At 41.6% G+C, this 18,146-nt stretch overlaps 1 protein-coding gene across 2 annotated transcripts in view; it reads left to right on the forward strand.

The window, feature by feature from the left end:
- Positions 1 to 493: 493 nt before the first annotated feature.
- The window catches only part of htr4 (5-hydroxytryptamine receptor 4), a 90,636-nt gene continuing 72,983 nt past the window's right edge, over positions 494 to 18,146 (forward strand). Inside the window, exon 1 of one of the 2 annotated variants that reach the window (XM_036970202.1) lies at positions 494 to 772. The gene's annotated coding sequence lies outside the window, so the exon portion shown is untranslated. The remainder of the gene's footprint in view (positions 773 to 18,146) is intronic. The other variant, XM_021583604.2, reaches the window with a different exon arrangement.

Genomic DNA, 18,146 nt, shown 5'->3' on the forward strand with positions numbered 1-18,146 from the left:
GGTTACTACATGATTCCATATGTGTTATTTCATAGTTTGATGTCTTCACTGTTATTCTACAATGTAAGAATGAAGAAAAACACTGGAATGAGTAGATGTGTCCAAACTTTTGACTGGTACTGTAAATAAACAATATCTTGCCAAAGGCTGTTCTATTTTGAGAATACATATTCTTAGTTAAATCTTACATAATGGTTGTTTTTCCAACAGTCCATATCACAGTGATTAATGGTAGGCCTAACCTATTGAACATTAAGAGATACAAAATCATCAGAAAAAAAGTGATATGACAGAGCAATTTACTCGGGGAATCTGCCTTGCAAATCCACATGTTCAAGCAATTCAATTTACAATGAAGGTCACTCACCACCATTTATAGCCTGCCATACCTGCATCAAACACATTTAAACCGAGACGATTTTACCTCCTCAATAAAGACCAAGCGAAAGAGGAGGGACTTGAAGGTGCAATTTGCTGGGAATACCGAGGTCTCGCTTTCCAAGCATTACATCCACAGAACAGCGCGAGGTGCCCCACGCGTACGAAACCGTCCAGCCATTCACATTTGCGCTCATACTTCCCACTGCGCTCAGGATACATGGACAACTTTTTCGTTTTGTGAATGTCAGCAGGGAACATCTCTGAAATTGTAGTCACAAAAAAACTGTTCACTTCTTAACTGTGTTTTGATACAAGTCGAAAATGTGATTTCTCTCATGGGGATATAGCGTCGTACCATGGTTTTGGAACCCGGCGTCTCCACCAGGACATGGTAAGTGTACTGTACGATTATAATTGTACTTTATTAGTTACCCCTTTATGTGGAAATAGCTTAAGTCATATTTGTATTGTATAAAGTGTGTATTATTGACGCCTTTACACACATTATTATGAAAGTTTATTCTAAGAAGGAGGACAGGGCAGTTACTATTTGCTGTTGTCCCCAACTTTTACACTCTAATTATGAAATTGCCATTCTCTTAAAGTTGTAAATCAATGTATTGATTTGTTTAGGAATCATGCTGTGGTATGGCCCCAGCTTTTCATACATGTGTTGTGAGAGCTACTGTATATCGGAGATGGCCCCCAGCACTGTCATAAGGTGTTGTAGTGTAGATAGCACAAATATGGATGGGTTATGGATTATGGACTGCTGTTACATATGACCATCAACGTATCATAGTTATTAAAAACTCAGACCAAATGTATACAAGGAGTATTGGAAACTATCTATGTTGAAGAAGATGAAACAGCACTGCATGCCTATAGCTACTCTAAAATAAATCATTAGAACAGTCACATTTTAGAAGGTAGCAAACCCTCTTAATTTAACTACACACATTTTGTCCACATGTTGCCTACAGTACTATGTAATAACTCATTGTTATTAGTGTGTTTTTCAATGTATTTATATGAACACGGCAGTAACGTTACATCTGACACTTACGTGGACTCGTTCTTATTTATTTATTATTGAACCTTTATTTAACTATGCACACTGACACATTACGTACGCTAGCCATGCAGTCTATTTGTGAAAGCAATCAAGGCTAACCAATGTACCTTGATCAAAGACATGCTTCTCTTCACCTGGCTCTGATAACATCCTGATTATCATTCAACTGTTTCCACACACCCTGTTATGTTTAGTTCCGCATTTATCTGTAATGCAGGCCTATATCATCCTTCACTTTCAGTCAGTATTTCCGTTGACTGACAGTCATATGCTACACTGGGCAGTAATTCCACTCTCTGACTCATCAAATCAAATGTATTATGCCTAAAAGCTTCATAAGAGTACACCTCTGATAAACCACAATAAATCTTTGGGCACTGTTTATGAATTCTTACGGGCACTGTTTATGAATTGTAATCAGTACCTACAGCAGCTATGCTTCTGTTGATGCAGGGGTTATAGATCACATGTGGTAATGTCTGTTTGGCTGATTCTCCGAGACAGACAGCGATCAGAGGTGTATAAAGCTGAGACTGAGAGCCAGGGGTCAAGGCAAGGCGAGTGTGTGCTGATGATTAGCTGGGACGACTAGAAGGGTGTTAATCTCTGCTCCATTGTGAGCTTCCCGTCTGTCCGCCCACCCGTCTGTTTGTCTGTCTATCTGTCTGTCTGTTTGTCTGTCTATCTGTCCTCCTGTCTACCTTACTGCTTGTCTTCCTGTCTGTCTATCTGCCTGTCTGCCTGCCTGACTGCCTGTCTGCCTGGTCAAAGTGAGCTTACGCAACAATCCAGGGGCCAGTCAATAAGGTGGTGACGGTGCCATGCGATGGGCATGGTAGATACTAGTGAGAGGATGTGTCCTGATTAATGGCACGGAATGGAGAGGGCCTTGTTGAAGGGTCAATAGTCTCCACTTTCACATCACATTAGAACTCTGTGGAGCTGAAGGTTAGACATGAAAACAAACTCTCTTATAGCTTCCATTTGAATGTACACTTTACTGCCAGTCCCAGAACTCCCTGGGAAGTTCTATATAATCTGAAGCTCTCTGTCTGTCTCATGGCCCGTACACAGCCAAGACTCTTGTCCCATGAGTTGAGCTGAGGAGAAAGGGAGATTTCTCTCTATTCAATTACAGGACTCAGTGTAGACATCAAACTTTATCAAATGTATTTTTGATAGGTAGAGGTCTACTCCGCATGTTCACTTTGTAGAAGTCAGTTCATGGATTCGGCAGAGGAAGTACAGCACGGGATTCCTGTCCTTATACTTAGTTCGTAAAAATAATACCTTGTTTAATGACTTTCTGCATTGCCATTTCTTCCACAATTACTCTCGGGCTCCTGAATACCGTTATCAGTGTGACGTGCGGAACATGAAAGCTGAATATAAGACTTTGTTTCACCCCAGTTGCTAATTCTAGACAATTTGTGCTGACCCCAGAGATGAACAGTGAGAGAACAATTAGACATGTTTTTGTCTCTGCGGTTTCTCACCATTTCTCCTGTTGGTCCAACCTCAGTATTGTAGACAGATTTGCTGGGTAATATTTTTTTTTAACCTTTATTTAACTAGGCAAGTCAGTTATTAAGAACAAATTCTTATTTACAAGGTGTTGCTATGCATTTTTTATTGCAAGTGTTCCTACTATCGGTTATAATTACTGAACTGAGCCTCGACTGACTGTGTGAATGAAACAATTATCATAAGATTACTGAGGGACTGGAAAACATTTAAAAAAGAAAACTAGTTTTCACAAAGTATTTCAAATAGTCCATAAAGCTTGTGAAAACAGTTTTAAAATAATTTGTTAGTTGTGGGTCATTTATGAGAATAGAGGATGTCCTGACTGAGACCCAATCACATTTTGTAGGAAAACCACAAGAGGGGAAAGTAGCTATTCAGCTTGCATACTGTAATAGTCCCTTTTGTTAATCCTCAGTAAACATAGTCAGTAATTGATTAAGTTATATCATTTGCATCATTGTGGAACAAATGTTTCAAAATCGGGCATAGAGGAATAAACAGATAATTATTATTATTATTTTCATTCCGTTATGGCAGTGCTGTACTTTCCCTGAGTGCTTCCCTTTTTTGATTCCATCTCTTGTATTTGCCCTGGGTGGAGAGAATCTTTTTTGATTCCATCTCTTGTATTTGCCCTGGGTGGAGAGAATCTTTTTTGATTCCATCTCTTGTATTTGCCCTGGGTGGAGAGAATCTTTTTTGATTCCATCTCTTGTATTTGCCCTGGGTGGAGAGAATCTTTTTTTTTTGTGAGGATTTCTAAAACTCAGACAAGCAAGTAAGTAGTGGATCACCACAGGCACTGTCCTCATTATGAACATCCTATTTTTAGAGATGTTTTCACAAAACAGATATGCTGGCACACACACACACACACACACACACACACACACACACACACACACACACACACACACACACACACACACACACACACACACACACACTGAATTAACATAATATTTATATTTACATATAAATAAATGATATGCTATGATAGAGAGTTGAGTTCCACTCTAAATGTTATGAATGAAAATCATGAATTGGGGCCATGTTGACATAAAACAAGTCCTGTATGACACCTCTAAGTAATGCTTGTCACACATAAATATAATGATGTCACTTAACCATCACAGTACACCTGAGTGAGCAGGTGTAGACTGTAATGAGGGTAATACTTCCTTGTGTTTTTGTCATTAGAACCTTCTAACCTTCAGAGTTCCAAAATAATATGTTACTGTAAATATTATGTTACTGCAAATAATATGTTATTGTAAATAGTATGTTACTGTAAATAATGTTACTGCAAATAATATGTTACTGTAAATAGTATGTTACTGTAAATAATGTTACTGCAAATAATATGTTGCTGTAAATAGTATGTTACTGTAAATAATGTTACTGCAAATAATATGTTACTGTAAATAATATATTACTGTAAATAATATGTTACTGCGAATAATCTATTTCTTCTAGACATTTGGGGTTGGAATGGTGGACATATTTGTCAGCCTCAAACAAACTGTCAGCCTCAGACACCCAGTAGATAGAAAACAAATTGTCAGCCTCAGACAGCCAGTAGATAGAAAACAAACTGTCAGCCTCAGACACCCAGTATATAGATAACAAACTGTCAGCCTCAGACATCCAGTAGATAGATAACAAACTGTCAGCCTCAGACACCCAGTATATAGATAACAAATTGTCAGCCTCAGACAGCCAGTAGATAGATAACAAACTGTCAGCCTCAGACACCAAGTAGATAGAAAACAAATTGTCAGCCTCAGACACCCAGTAGATAAAAAACAAATTGTCAGCCTCAGACAGCCAGTAGATAGAAAACAAACTGTCAGCCTCAGACACCCAGTATATAGATAACAAACTGTCAGCCTCAGACACCCAGTAGATAGAAAACAAACTGTCAATCAGAGACACCAAGTAGATAGAAAACAAACTGTCAGCCTCAGACACCCAGTATATAGATAACAAACTGTCAGCCTCAGACATCCAGTAGATAGATAACAAACTGTCAGCCTCAGACACCCAGTAGATATAAAACAAACTGTAAGTCTCAGACACCCAGTATATATTTAAACAAACTGTCAGCCTCAGACACCCAGTATATATTTAAACAAACTGTCAGCCTCAGATACCCAGTATATATTTAAACAAACTGTCAGCCTCAGACACCCAGTATATATTTAAACAAACTGTCAGCCTCAGATACCCAGTATATATTTAAACAAACTGTCAGCCTCAGATACCCAGTATATATTTAAACAAACTGTCAGCCTCAGACACCCAGTATATATTTAAACAAACTGTCAGCCTCAGATACCCAGTAGATAGAAAACAAACTGTAAGTCTCAGACACCTAGTAGATAGAAAACAAACTGTCAACCTCAGACACCCAGTATATATTTAAACAAACTGTCAGCCTCATATACCCAGTAGATAGAAAACAAACTGTCAGTCTCAGACACCCAGTAGATAGAAAACAAACTGTCAACCTCAGACACCCAGTATATATTTAAACAAACTGTCAGCCTCATATACCCAGTAGATAGAAAACAAACTGTCAGTCTCAGACACCCAGTAGATAGAAAACAAACTGTCAACCTCAGACACCCAGTATATATTTAAACAAACTGTCAGCCTCATATACCCAGTAGATAGAAAACAAACTGTCAGTCTCAGACACCCAGTATATAGATAACAAACTGTCAGCCTCATATACCCAGTAGATAGAAAACAAACTGTCAGTCTCAGACACCCAGTAGATAGAAAACAAACTGTCAGCCTCAGACACCCAGTAGATAGAAAACAAACTGTCAGTCTCAGATACCCAGTAGATAGAAAACAAACTGTCAGCCTCAGACACCCAGTATATAGAAAACAAACTGTCAGTCTCAGATACCCAGTAGATAGAAAACAAACTGTCAGTCTCAGACACCCAGTAGATAGAAAACAAACTGTCAGCCTCAGACATCCAGTAGATAGATAACAAACTGTCAGCCTCATATACCCAGTAGATAGAAAACAAACTGTCAGTCTCAGATACCCAGTAGATAGAAAACAAACTGTCAGTCTCAGACACCCAGTATATAGATAACAAACTGTCAGCCTCATATACCCAGTAGATAGAAAACAAACTGTCAGTCTCAGACACCCAGTAGATAGAAAACAAACTGTCAGCCTCAGACACCCAGTAGATAGATAACAAACTGTCAGCCTCAGACATCCAGTAGATAGATAACAAACTGTAAGTCTCAGACACCCAGTAGATAGATAACAAACTGTCAGCCTCAGACATCCAGTAGATAGATAACAAACTGTAAGTCTCAGACACCCAGTAGATAGAAAACAAACTGTCAGCCTCAGACATCCAGTAGATAGATAACAAACTGTAAGTCTCAGACACCCAGTAGATAGAAAACAAACTGTCAGCCTCAGACATCCAGTAGATAGATAACAAACTGTAAGTCTCAGACACCCAGTAGATAGAAAACAAACTGTCAGCCTCAGACATCCAGTAGATAGATAACAAACTGTAAGTCTCAGACACCCAGTAGATAGAAAACAAACTGTCAGCCTCAGACACTCAGGAACCAAAGTACTTGTAATTCCGCATGTATTCCCAAGAGCCAGGCCCTGAATAGACTCACAGAACCCTGCGTAAACACCCAGAGCCTGGCCCTGCATAGACTTTCAGAGCCTGGCCCTGCATAGACTCCCAGAGCCTGGCCCTACATAGACTCCCAGAGCCTGGCCCTGAATAGACTTTCAGAGCCTGGCCCTGCATAGACTCCCAGAGCCTGGCCCTGCATAGACTCCCAGAGCCTGGCCCTGAATAGACTTTCAGAGCCTGGCCCTGCATAGACTCCCAGAGTCATGCATAAACACCCAGAGCCTGGCCCTGAATAGTCTCACAGAGCCTGGCCCTGAATCGACTCACAGAGCCTGGCCCTGCATAGACTCCCAGAGCCTGGCCCTGCATAGACTCCCAGGGCCTGGCCCAGAATAGTCTCACAGAGCCAGGCCCTGCAGAAACACCCAGTGCCTTGCCCATAGACTCCCAGAGCCTGGCCCATAGACTCTCAGAGCCTGGCCTAAAGACTCGCACAGCCTGTCCCATAGACTCCGCGAGCCTGGCCCATAGACTCCCAGAGCATGGCCCATAGACTACACGAGCCTGGCCCATAGACTCCCTGAGCCTGGCCCATAGACTCTCAGAGCCTTGCCCATAGACTCGCAGAGCCTGGCCCATAGACTCTCAGAGCCTGGCCCAAAGACTCTCAGAGCCTAGCCCATAGACTCCGCGAGCCTGGCCCATAGACTCCCAGAGCATGGCCCATAGACTCCACGAGCCTGGCCCATAGACTCTCAGAGCCTGGCCCATAGACTCTGAGAGCCTCGCCCATAGAATCCACGAGCCTGGCCCATAGACTCCCAGAGCCTGGCCAATAGACTCCCAGAGCCTGGTTCTGCATAAACTTGGGTGACTCGCTCTCCTCTCTTGAAATCTATTGCGCTCTGTTTGAGCGAGACTTTACTGAACAATTCTCCAGTTTATAGGTTTGTCTGAAATGTTAAAGCGTTCCTTATGTTATGTGCCAGATCAATTTGTCCACTGTTCCGGAATGAAAATGTACATTTGGTGAAGTTCATAAGAAAGAGAGAGATATGTGCCAATGGGAGCACTAGAGCTGGAGCTAAATACATGGGATAGCATTCCACGGGATATCATGCCACGGGGATAGCATGTCACGGGGATAGCATGCCACGGGGATAGCATGCCACGGGAATAGGATGCCACGGGATAGCATGCCACGGGATAGCATGCCACGGGATAGCATGCAACGGGGATAGCATGCCACGGGAACAGCATGCCACAGGAACAGCATGCCACGAAGATAGCATGCCATGGGATAACATGCCGCAGTGATAGCATGCCACAGGAACAACATGCCACGGGGATAGCATGCCACAGGGATAGCATGCCATGGGATAACATGCCACAGGGATAGCATGCCATGGGATAACATGCCACAGGGATGGCAGAGTTTTAAGGATCCGTATCTGAATTTTGTTATACACATCACTGCCTTCATGAATTAGCTTTGTTGCTACAGCACCTGCTCTTATACTGACGTCAAGGAATGTCAACATAAACTTAGCCAGTGATGTATTCACGCAAACAAATGGCTCTTATCTTTTCCCCTATCTTCAGTTTATTTGAGTTGAAGAAAGTTGCTCTACATTAAGTAAACACATTATTTATTCACTGTAGAACATCAGCAATTGAACAGTATTGGCAATCCTTCAATGAAAAGTTGTACCAGAGCGTTAACAGATATTTTTATACTTCAGAAGCTTGTGGTTAGGAGACCAGTCATACATTAGTTTTAATACACCTTCTTTTACACTCAGTGTAGTTAATGATATGTGCAATAGAATTAACTACACCGAGTGTGAAAACATTTTGCATGGCGAAATATGAGCTGAAGTTTTCAAGGAAATGTCTGGCACAAAGCTGTAGCAACAGCAGCTGCTCTCAGTCTCTCTCTCGCTCTCTCTCCCTCTCTCTACCCACCACTGACACTTCCCATCTCTCTCTCTCTGTCGCTCCCTCTCTCTCCCCACCACTGACACTTCCCATCTCTCTCTCTCTCCCTGTCTCTCCCCACCACTGACACTTCCCATCTCTCTCTCTCTCTCCCTGTCTCTCCCCACCACTGACACTTCCCATCTCTCTCTCTCTCTCTCTCTCTCTCTCTCTCTCTCTCATCTGTCTCTCTCTGTCTCTCTCTCTATCTCTCATCTCTCTCTCCCCTCTCAATATTCCCGTCTCTCTCTCTCTCTCTCTCTCTCTCTCTCTCTCTATATATATATATATATATATATATATGTTATATATTTTTTTTCCCCCCTCCGTCCAGACTCCAAACCATTCATTTACTGGCCAGGACAAGTCTCCCAAGTTTTCTTAGACCCCGGATGGAAGAGACAGGGCTTCATACACAGCAGACAGAGGCAGAGTACCTCTTTCTATAATCCATCACAACCTTCTCCTCTCTACTCTGCTCAGTGGGATGGTTTGTATAAATTTGCACAGGAGGCGTGGAGCAGAGTAGAGTGGAGGCAGAATTCCTTGGCCTTGCAACATCGGATTTGACAGAAGTCCATGACAACCAGACTGCAAACTGTGAGCTGTGTTTACTCTTAATGCAAAGCAAGTGAGCAATCATGCTAGTTTATTACCCCAGGATGAGATGCCTGCCACTCTGTCCTCAACCCCATGACATCTGAACTATGCTATAAATACACATAGCTCTGTCCTCCCTGGACTCTTCAACTGAATTTCACTCCGCAGCATTCTCCCCTGTGAGTTGCATCAGTAATATCACAAATATGCACCCTAGCTTACTGTACAAAGGTTATGGGACTTTATTGTGAGATCAAATTTTCACTCTAGTCTGATTCAGGATGATATATGTCCAATTTCAGTTCCCATCAAGAGTTTAGTGGAGTCTAGTGTTGTTTACAGTTATAGTGCATTAGGAAAGTATTCAGACCCCTTGACTTTTTCAACATTTTGTTACGTTACAACCTTATTCAAAAATGTATTTTCCTCATCAATCTACACAATACCCCATAATGACAAAGCAAAAACAGGACATGAGATTTTTTGGGCAAATTAATACAAATTTAAAACTGAAATTTCATATTTACATAAGTATTCAGACCCTTTACTCAGTACTTTGTTGAAGAACCTTTGGCAGTGATTACAGCCTCGATTCTTCTTGGGTATGACGCTACAAGCTTGGCACACCTGTATTTGGGACGTTTCTCCCATTCTTCTCTGCGGTACCTCTCAAGCTCTGTCAGGTTGGATAGGGAGCGTCGCTGCACAGCTATTTTGAGGTCTCTCCAGAGATGTTCAAGTCCGGGCTCTGACTGGGCCACTCAAGGACATTCAGAGACTTGTCCCATATCCACTCATGCGTTGTCTTGGCTGTGTGCTTAGGGTCGTTGTTCTGTTGGAAGGTGAACCTTCGCCCCAGTCTGAGGTCCTGAGCTCTTTGGAGCAGGTTTTCATCAAGGATCCCTCTGTAATTTGCTCCATTCATCTTTGCCTCGATCCTGACTACTCTTTCAGTCCCAGACACTGAAGAACATCCCCACAGCATAATGCTGCCACCACCATGGTTGACTGTAGGGATGATGCCAAGTTTCCGTCAGATGTGACTCTTGGCATTCAGGCCAAAGAGTTCAATCTTGGTTACTTCAGACCAGAGAATATTGTTTCTCTTGATCTGAAAGTCTGTAGGTACCTTTTGGCAAACTCCAAGCGGGCTGTCATGTGCCTTTTACTGAGGAGTGGCTTCCATCTGGCCACTCTACCATAAAGGCCTGATAGGTGGAGTGCTGCAGAGATGATTGTCCTTCTGGAAGATTCTCCCAACTACACAGAGGTACTCTAGAGTTCTGTCAGAGTGACCATCGGGTTCTTGGTCACCTCCCTGATCAAGGCCCTCCTGATTGCTCAGTTTGGCCGGGCAGCCAGCTCTAGGAAGAGTCTTGGTGATTCCAAACTTCTTCCATTTAAGAATGATGGAGGCCACTGTGTTCTTGGGGACATTCAATGCTGCAAACATTCATATGTTATGAATTTGCTTTGCTTAAGATCCCAGAGTGTTGTCTTTAATCGTAGGATATAATGTTGATATAGGCCAGCTCTTTATTTTGGTCAGTTCTGCGGGAATTCCTGTCATGTTATTGTGTTTCTTGGGGAAATCTTTCATTTATTCGTATTATTTTTTAATATTGTGAAGAATGTTGCTTGTTTTCAAAGTGATCAATGCAACAGAGTTGTCTGGACAGCTCCTTACTGGACCTAGATGGTGGTGGATCCTCCCTACATCCTCCCGACACATAAAACATGTTAAATACCGAAAGCTCCCAATATCTTTATCATGTGCTCATGTTCTTTTTAAGAATGATGTTTTTCCCATGAGAAAGGTTTGCAGTATGTACCATTCATTTTTCTATTCGGTTTTTGATTAGCAAAAAAAAGGTTAAGGGGAAAGAGAAAACATTCTATTACAGGAAGTGTGTAAATTTCAAATCAATAGCAAACTTGTTTCATTTTATGAAGCTCAAAGAGCCTCAGCATGCTGCCAATGGGAATGACACTGATGCCAGCTGCTATTATTGATTTGTTTAAGCCACTGTTTTTAGAGGCTTTGGTGTGAATGGTGACGCTGCTTGACATCGGCTGAGTCATACAATTCACTATTCAGACCACCTGTGTCTGTGTTTGAAAGGCTCTGATCCTCCGGTTGAGCTTTCCCTGTTCTTTAGTCAGTTTTATGGTCAAATACTGCACATTTTTGACAGACATAGACCAGAAAACATATTTTCCATAAATGTTCTATTCATCCATTTGAAATGTTGTCCATAAAGGTTCACATTCACCCCCAGTATAAAGATAGGAAAATTTATACTAACACATTTGTTTTTAGGTTAATGTTTAATTCTAACCGAACAGGAACTGAATGTTAGTCGAGGTAATTGAGATAATATGTACATGTAGGTAGAGTTAAAGTGACTATGCACAGATAATAAACTCTGAGTAGCAGCAGCGTAAAAAAGGGGAGAGGGGGGCAATGCAAATAGTCTGAGTAACCATTTGTCCAGCTGTTCAGGAGTCTTACGGCTTGAGGGTAGAAGCTGTTAAGAAACCTTTTGGACCTAGATTTGGATCTCCGGTATGCCGTGTGGTAGCAGAGAGAACAGTATATGACTAGGGTGGCTGGAGTCTGACACTTTTTAGGGTCTTCCTCTGACACTGCCTGGTATAGAGGTCAAAAGCTGAGCAGTTGCCATACCAGGAAGTGATGCAACCATGCTCTCGATGGTGCAGCTGTAGAACTTTTTGAGGATCTGAGGACCCATGCCAAATCTTTTCAGTCTCCTAAGGGGGAATAGGCTTTGTCGTGCCCTCTTCACGACTAGGGATGGGTATCGTTAAGATTTGAATGGTATTACTACTCATAACCGATACTGCTTATCGATCCAGTACTTTAACAGTATTCTTATCGATTATTTTTGTTAAATTAAGAACAGAATTAACATTGCTTTATTTTCTGAAATGTAAAATAAATAAAATAAACAATTATTTACAGCAAAATAAATAGCAATGTTTGGACAAATCACTATTATAGACTCTATTGTGGTGAGGGAAATATAAAAAAAATGAAATAAGCAACATTTTCCTGCAAAAGATCGGGCAACGAGAGATGAACTACAAGCTAGGGAGTCGAAAACTGTGCATTTCTCTGCCTGTACATGATGCACTTTCCATAGATGTTTGGACAAATTGCTCGTGTTTCCGCCCTTACAAGCAAAAGTCGTATTGCACTTGTGGCAACAAGCATTGTCAGCATCTACTCTGGTGAAGCGTAACCACACTTTTGAACGTTTAGCTCTCTCCGCCATCGTCACTAAACCTCGAGACTTTCTTACTATTAGATGTCGTGCACCAGCTGTTGTTTACAAATATACACAGACCACCACTCCTTGTCTTACCAGAGGCTACTGTTCTCTCCTGCTGATGCAGTGTAAAACCCGCCAGCTGTATGTTATTCATGTCGTCGTTCAGCCACGACTCTGTGAAACATAAGATATTACAGTTTTTAATGTCCCGTTGGTAGGTATACTGTATGTGATCGTAGTTCGTCTATTTTATGTGATTGTACGTTGGCTAATAGGACTGATGGTAAAGGCAGATTACCCACTCGCCGTCAGATCCTTACAAGGTACCCCGACCTACAGTATGTCCCCGATATCTCCGTCTCTTTCTCCCGCGAATGACGGGGATGAGGGCCTTGGCGGGTGTCTGAAGTAAATCCTTTGTGTCCGGCTTGTTAAAGAAAAAGTATTCTTCCAGTCCGAGGTGGGTAATCGCTATCCTGATATCTAGAAACGTTCCCAGTTCCTGCTTCTCCATGTTAAACCGGCTGGCACAGACCAATGGGCCAGAGCCTCATTGGTTCATTGTTCCAAGTTTCCAACACTTTCCAAAGGAGGTATTTATAGTCTCGGGATTATTAGTGCATTCATAACTGCACACTACATGACATTTGGACAGACAGTCACATGAATCTCCCGTTTTAGTCATTTGTCTTTAATCAGGTTCATAAGCCAGCCACACAGTCATGCAACACTTGTATTGCTTGCATAATGTCACCAGGATTATGGCACCAATAAACCGACTCATTCATCTTTGCCCCCAATTTCTTTATTATATGGCTTTGTGCTCTATACAGTTAGGTTAGAAATACACATTTATTTGGCTGTTAGTGTAGCCTACATAACTGTTTGGGTCTCAGGATCAAGGGATTTCACATACTTGTCAACATGTCTACGTCAAACTGGCAACCCGACAGTGTACATGAACATGAATTATATGACGTTTCTGTTGCCGTCACCCGTTTCCCTATTATTTGGAGCCGTTTATATCAAGGACCGTGTAATTGTCAAGTAATAGACCCTACAACTCTTATTTGTTACTTTTTATGTTATGCTAATCAGTGTAATGGTCGTCATTATACTTGTGTATATGGCCCAGTAATATCATATCAGGCAGCATAGGGGCTACCTTTATGTTTGTCAATGTTGAATGATTATTACTGATGCAATGGGCCATAAAGTATGATGGGATAAACAAAGTGGTATCTTTCCCATTTCAGGATGCCAGGTTGGGCTTTTAGTAATCCTATACTCGATAAAGCCTTTTTATACCTTTAATGTACAGGCTCTTACGATGCTCTGACAGCATTCATCATTATTAAATATGCTTAACCCTTGAGGGAAGTTGATCATTTTTTGTTGTTGACTATGCCTCGGATAGCTTTATTCTTCACAGTCAGGGACAACAATAATGATTTGCTCGCTTTGAAATCATTAGAATATTGCCAATGTATGGCCGACGGGACTGAATAGGAAATGATGGACATTCTGGAAGACTTTGGACTTTGCTCAGAGGTCTTGAATACAGAGGAGGGAACCCAGACTGTTTCTTAGTGAATCGTAAAATTGTAGGGCGTGTTAGGTTGTAAAAATATGTAAACCATTCAAATCAGTGTGAGACAGGAGGTTGTATTGTTCGGAGGTGAAGCAGTCAGCTTGTGGTTAAATATACGTTCCTTTACAAGGCATTCTCCCTCCCATCTATTGGTGAGCAGGTCTGTGAAGTTGCCCCTGTACTCTTTTTAACGTGTTACTGTAAGGCCACCTCGATCAGCAGCACATTATAATGATATTGTAGGCCATATTAGTAAAGGTTCTTGCATATACACCCTTTTATGGTCTTTGTGAAAGTACAAGTCAACAGCACTCAAACAGTTATACAGGAATCCCATCTACTCTACTGGGAACGTTACTGAGGTTATTACTGTTTATGTCTGTGGCGGTATTAAAAACGTAGACATGAGAGGGACCTATAGGGATTTTAGACTTACCCATAAAGATACTGCATTCCAGATGGGAGGCCCAATACAAACCCTGACGATAAGTAACTTTAGCACTACCTCGCTGTTCTAAAACCCACTACCGCCAATGTCCGTGACCCAGAGGAAATGTAATTAGCATAATACAACAATACCCATCAAAATCCATCTGTTTAAGCTAGAGATCTGGGGTTTTTTGTCAGTCCACCGCGTCCGTCCATGTCGGCCTTCTGTATCTGCTGTGGAAGGTGGCAGAGCTACAGTGGTGTTTATTAGGCCTGGAGACATCCCCGAAATATCCATCTTCTCATGAAAACGTCTGTAGCGTCCAAATGGTATGGGCTATGGAAAGATGGTACTCTCACGAACACCATGGTGTTCTCTGTTTCACTCTACAACCGCCACAAGTGTCAGAGGCCTGGTCTGAAGCAGAAGAGGCTGCTGAGGGGAGAACGGCCCGTAATAATGGCTGGAACGGAGCAAATGGAATTGTATCAAACACCTGGGATACCATTCCACCTCTTTCGCTCCAGCCATTACGATGAGCCTGTTCTCCCCAATTAAGGTGTCACCAACCTCCTGTGGTCTGAAGGTAACCTGGTACCAGACTGAAAAATGAATGAAGTGAAGGTATACGGGTAATTCCACAATATTTTTTTTCTTCTTTTTTTCTAACTTTCTTATATCTCTCAGATATAATGCAGGCACTTCAAAACGTACTTCCTTTTCATTTATTTTTGGACTATCTGTTTTTCCATGTGTGAGTCCGTTATTCACTGTGTTTCTATGGGCTAATAGCAGTATGGCAAAATTCAATGTTTCATCAATCATTTTTTAATATATATCTTTTATATCTACAGGGGTCGTAAAATGTTCCATCTGAAAACAATTCCATATGTTAGCTTAGTTGAAACCCATCCCCGGGGCCTTTAGGCCTTCATTTTTTCATTTGTTTAAAAAATAAATATTTGTGTTTTTTTATGTAACTTTTCTTTGGATTTCTTCCACTTTGATACAGACAATAAATGGGCCTATGCTGTGTTACTATAGTGCTGAGGGTGCTTCACTTTGAAGTGTGTGTGTTTTTCAATTATACTTCTGCATTGAACGTGTGGCTTTTCAATAGTCATGGCAATGAGCATACCTTATAGGAGATGGAATGAGAGGGTACTAAGTACTGAATGGGACCACTTTAGTTGTTACATCCCTCCAACAATAGCCACATTTCTAACACCACTCTAAAGTGTCTTCAGCCAGGTTGTCACAATCTGCCCTCGAGCCAATAGGTGCAGTTAGACTTTTATATCTTTGGCCATAGAATTTTAAAAGGCTCTGAGTCAGAATATTAAGGCCTACAATGAATTTATTCCTCTCAAGGCACTTCTGTAAAGTCCAGTGTTTTTATTGGTCCTACTCCTGCAGCTGGTATTCTATCAACAGAAGAGTCATTCTCTAATATTAGCAGCTCTAAGTAATACTGTTGAAACACACTGCTACAGTTTATTGCTATTTTGAACATTTGGGGATCACTTCAATCTGAGTGTTTGCTTTAGTGAATGGTTTGACAATCATCTCAGGTGTTGTATTTATACCTGCTAAAGTTCAGCTTCTTTCTGTTTCATAGAATCTCCCGAACTCTTTTTGGTGCTCTGAACCGTTCTGTCATTTACATTCGAGGGGAAAAAGTCTATGAAATATCATCGAATGACTTCTATTATATTGAATCAATATCATGCTGATAAACAACCCGAGAGGGGTTTAAGATAGTCAGTCACAGCAGAAACTTCTCTCTGTAATCTCTCCCAATGATATGAGTGGATTGTTAATTAGCCTACTGACTCCATAATCAATCATTAAACTCTCCTAATTCATTTTAAATAGTTGTTCTATACTTATAGGAAGTAATGTATGTTTTGGGAGATAAAGAGATACTCTGGAGGCATGGCTGCACACTGTATCCACATGATGTGCATTATTAATGGTTTGGCAAATTGCTATTTTAATACTCGGCTGCATCCACATGCCCAGAGCAGAGAGAGCGTTGGTGCCGTGCAGGAGAACTCAGTAAATATGATGTCAGGAGGAGCACAAGTAAGAGCATTAGGAGCCCCAAAACCATCATTAAACCCAAATTAGCATTTAAATGAAATTGGAAATCCATCAGGGAGAGTGTGTGTAGTATTCAGTATAATGAGAAAGTTTCCTTGAGGCTGATGCTGCTTTTATGGCATGCGGCATCCCCCACCCCCAACAGTAACAGGCTGGCTTCTTTCTACCTGACACATATGGTTCCCTCGGTGCATTAGTCCACAGTTAAATTAGGGAAAAGTTGAAAGGAAAATGTCTTCAATTTGTTGAGTAGTAATATATAAAATATCATTATATCATGGTAAGTGAAAAGTATAAAACATACATCAGAAAATTGTTAATAGTGATTGAATGAATACACTGTCTGGGTAAAACCTTAGTTCAGGAACAGGAAGCAGCCAATGATTTGGAAATATGTGGCAAATGTGAGTCTGGTAAGAGGTCAGAGGTCATGTTCCTTGATTAGGATGGGGGATTAATGAGCTCTGGACCAACAGGGGAAACCTGAGCCAGATGGCAGGGTGTCCCTTCACAACAGGCAGGGTGTCCCTCCACAGTCAGACTCTTAACTCTCACACATGACAAACATTGGCTGCATTCTGGAAACTCAGTAATGATGATCTTGTTTCCAGCATCAACTAACAGAGTTGCACTCAGATGAGACTACAGAGGCACATCCTTACTTGTAAGATTTCATGTATATATGGCTTTTGGCTAAAATAACTTTAACAAATTACAATTATTCAGACCCCTAGAATTTTTCTACATTTTGTTACGTTACAACCTAATTCTAAAATGGATTAAATTGTTATAAAAACCTTATTCACATAAGTATTCAGACCCTTTGCTATGCGACTCGAAATTGAGCTCAGGTGCATCCTGTTTCCATTGATCATCCTTGATGAGGTCCATCTGTGGTAAATTCAAATGATTGGACATGATTTGGAAAGGCACACACATATCTATATAATGTCCCACAGTTGACAGTGCATGTCAGAGCAAAAACCAAGCCATGAGTTCGAAGGAATTGTCCGTAGAGCTCTGGGACAGGATTGGGTCGAAACACAGATCTGGGGAAGGGTACCAAAAACATTCTGCAGCATTGAATGTCCCCAAGAACACAGTGGCCTCCATCATTCTTAAATGGACGAAGTTTGGGTCCACCAAGACTATTTCTAGAGCTAACTGCCTGGCCAAACTGAGCAATCGGGGGAGAAGGGCCTTGGTCAGGGAGGTGACCAAGAACCTGATGGCCGCTCTGACAGAACTCCAGAGTTCCACTCCTCAGTAAAAGGCAATGAGAGCCTGCTTGGAGGTTGCCAAAAGGCACCTGGTCTGATGAAACCAAGATTGAACTCTTTGGCCTGAATGCCAAGCGTCACGTCTGGAGGAAACCTTGCCCCACCCCTACAGTGAAGTATTGTGGTGGCAGGGACTGGGAGACTAGTTAGGATTGGAGGTAAAGATGAACAAAGCAAAGTACAGAGGGATCCTTGATGGAAACCTGCTCCAGAGTGATCAGGACATCAGACTGGTGTGACGGTTCACCTTCCAACAGGATA

The sequence above is a fragment of the Oncorhynchus mykiss genome, chromosome 31 (assembly GCF_013265735.2).
Source record: "Oncorhynchus mykiss isolate Arlee chromosome 31, USDA_OmykA_1.1, whole genome shotgun sequence".
Lineage (NCBI taxonomy): Eukaryota > Metazoa > Chordata > Actinopteri > Salmoniformes > Salmonidae > Oncorhynchus > Oncorhynchus mykiss.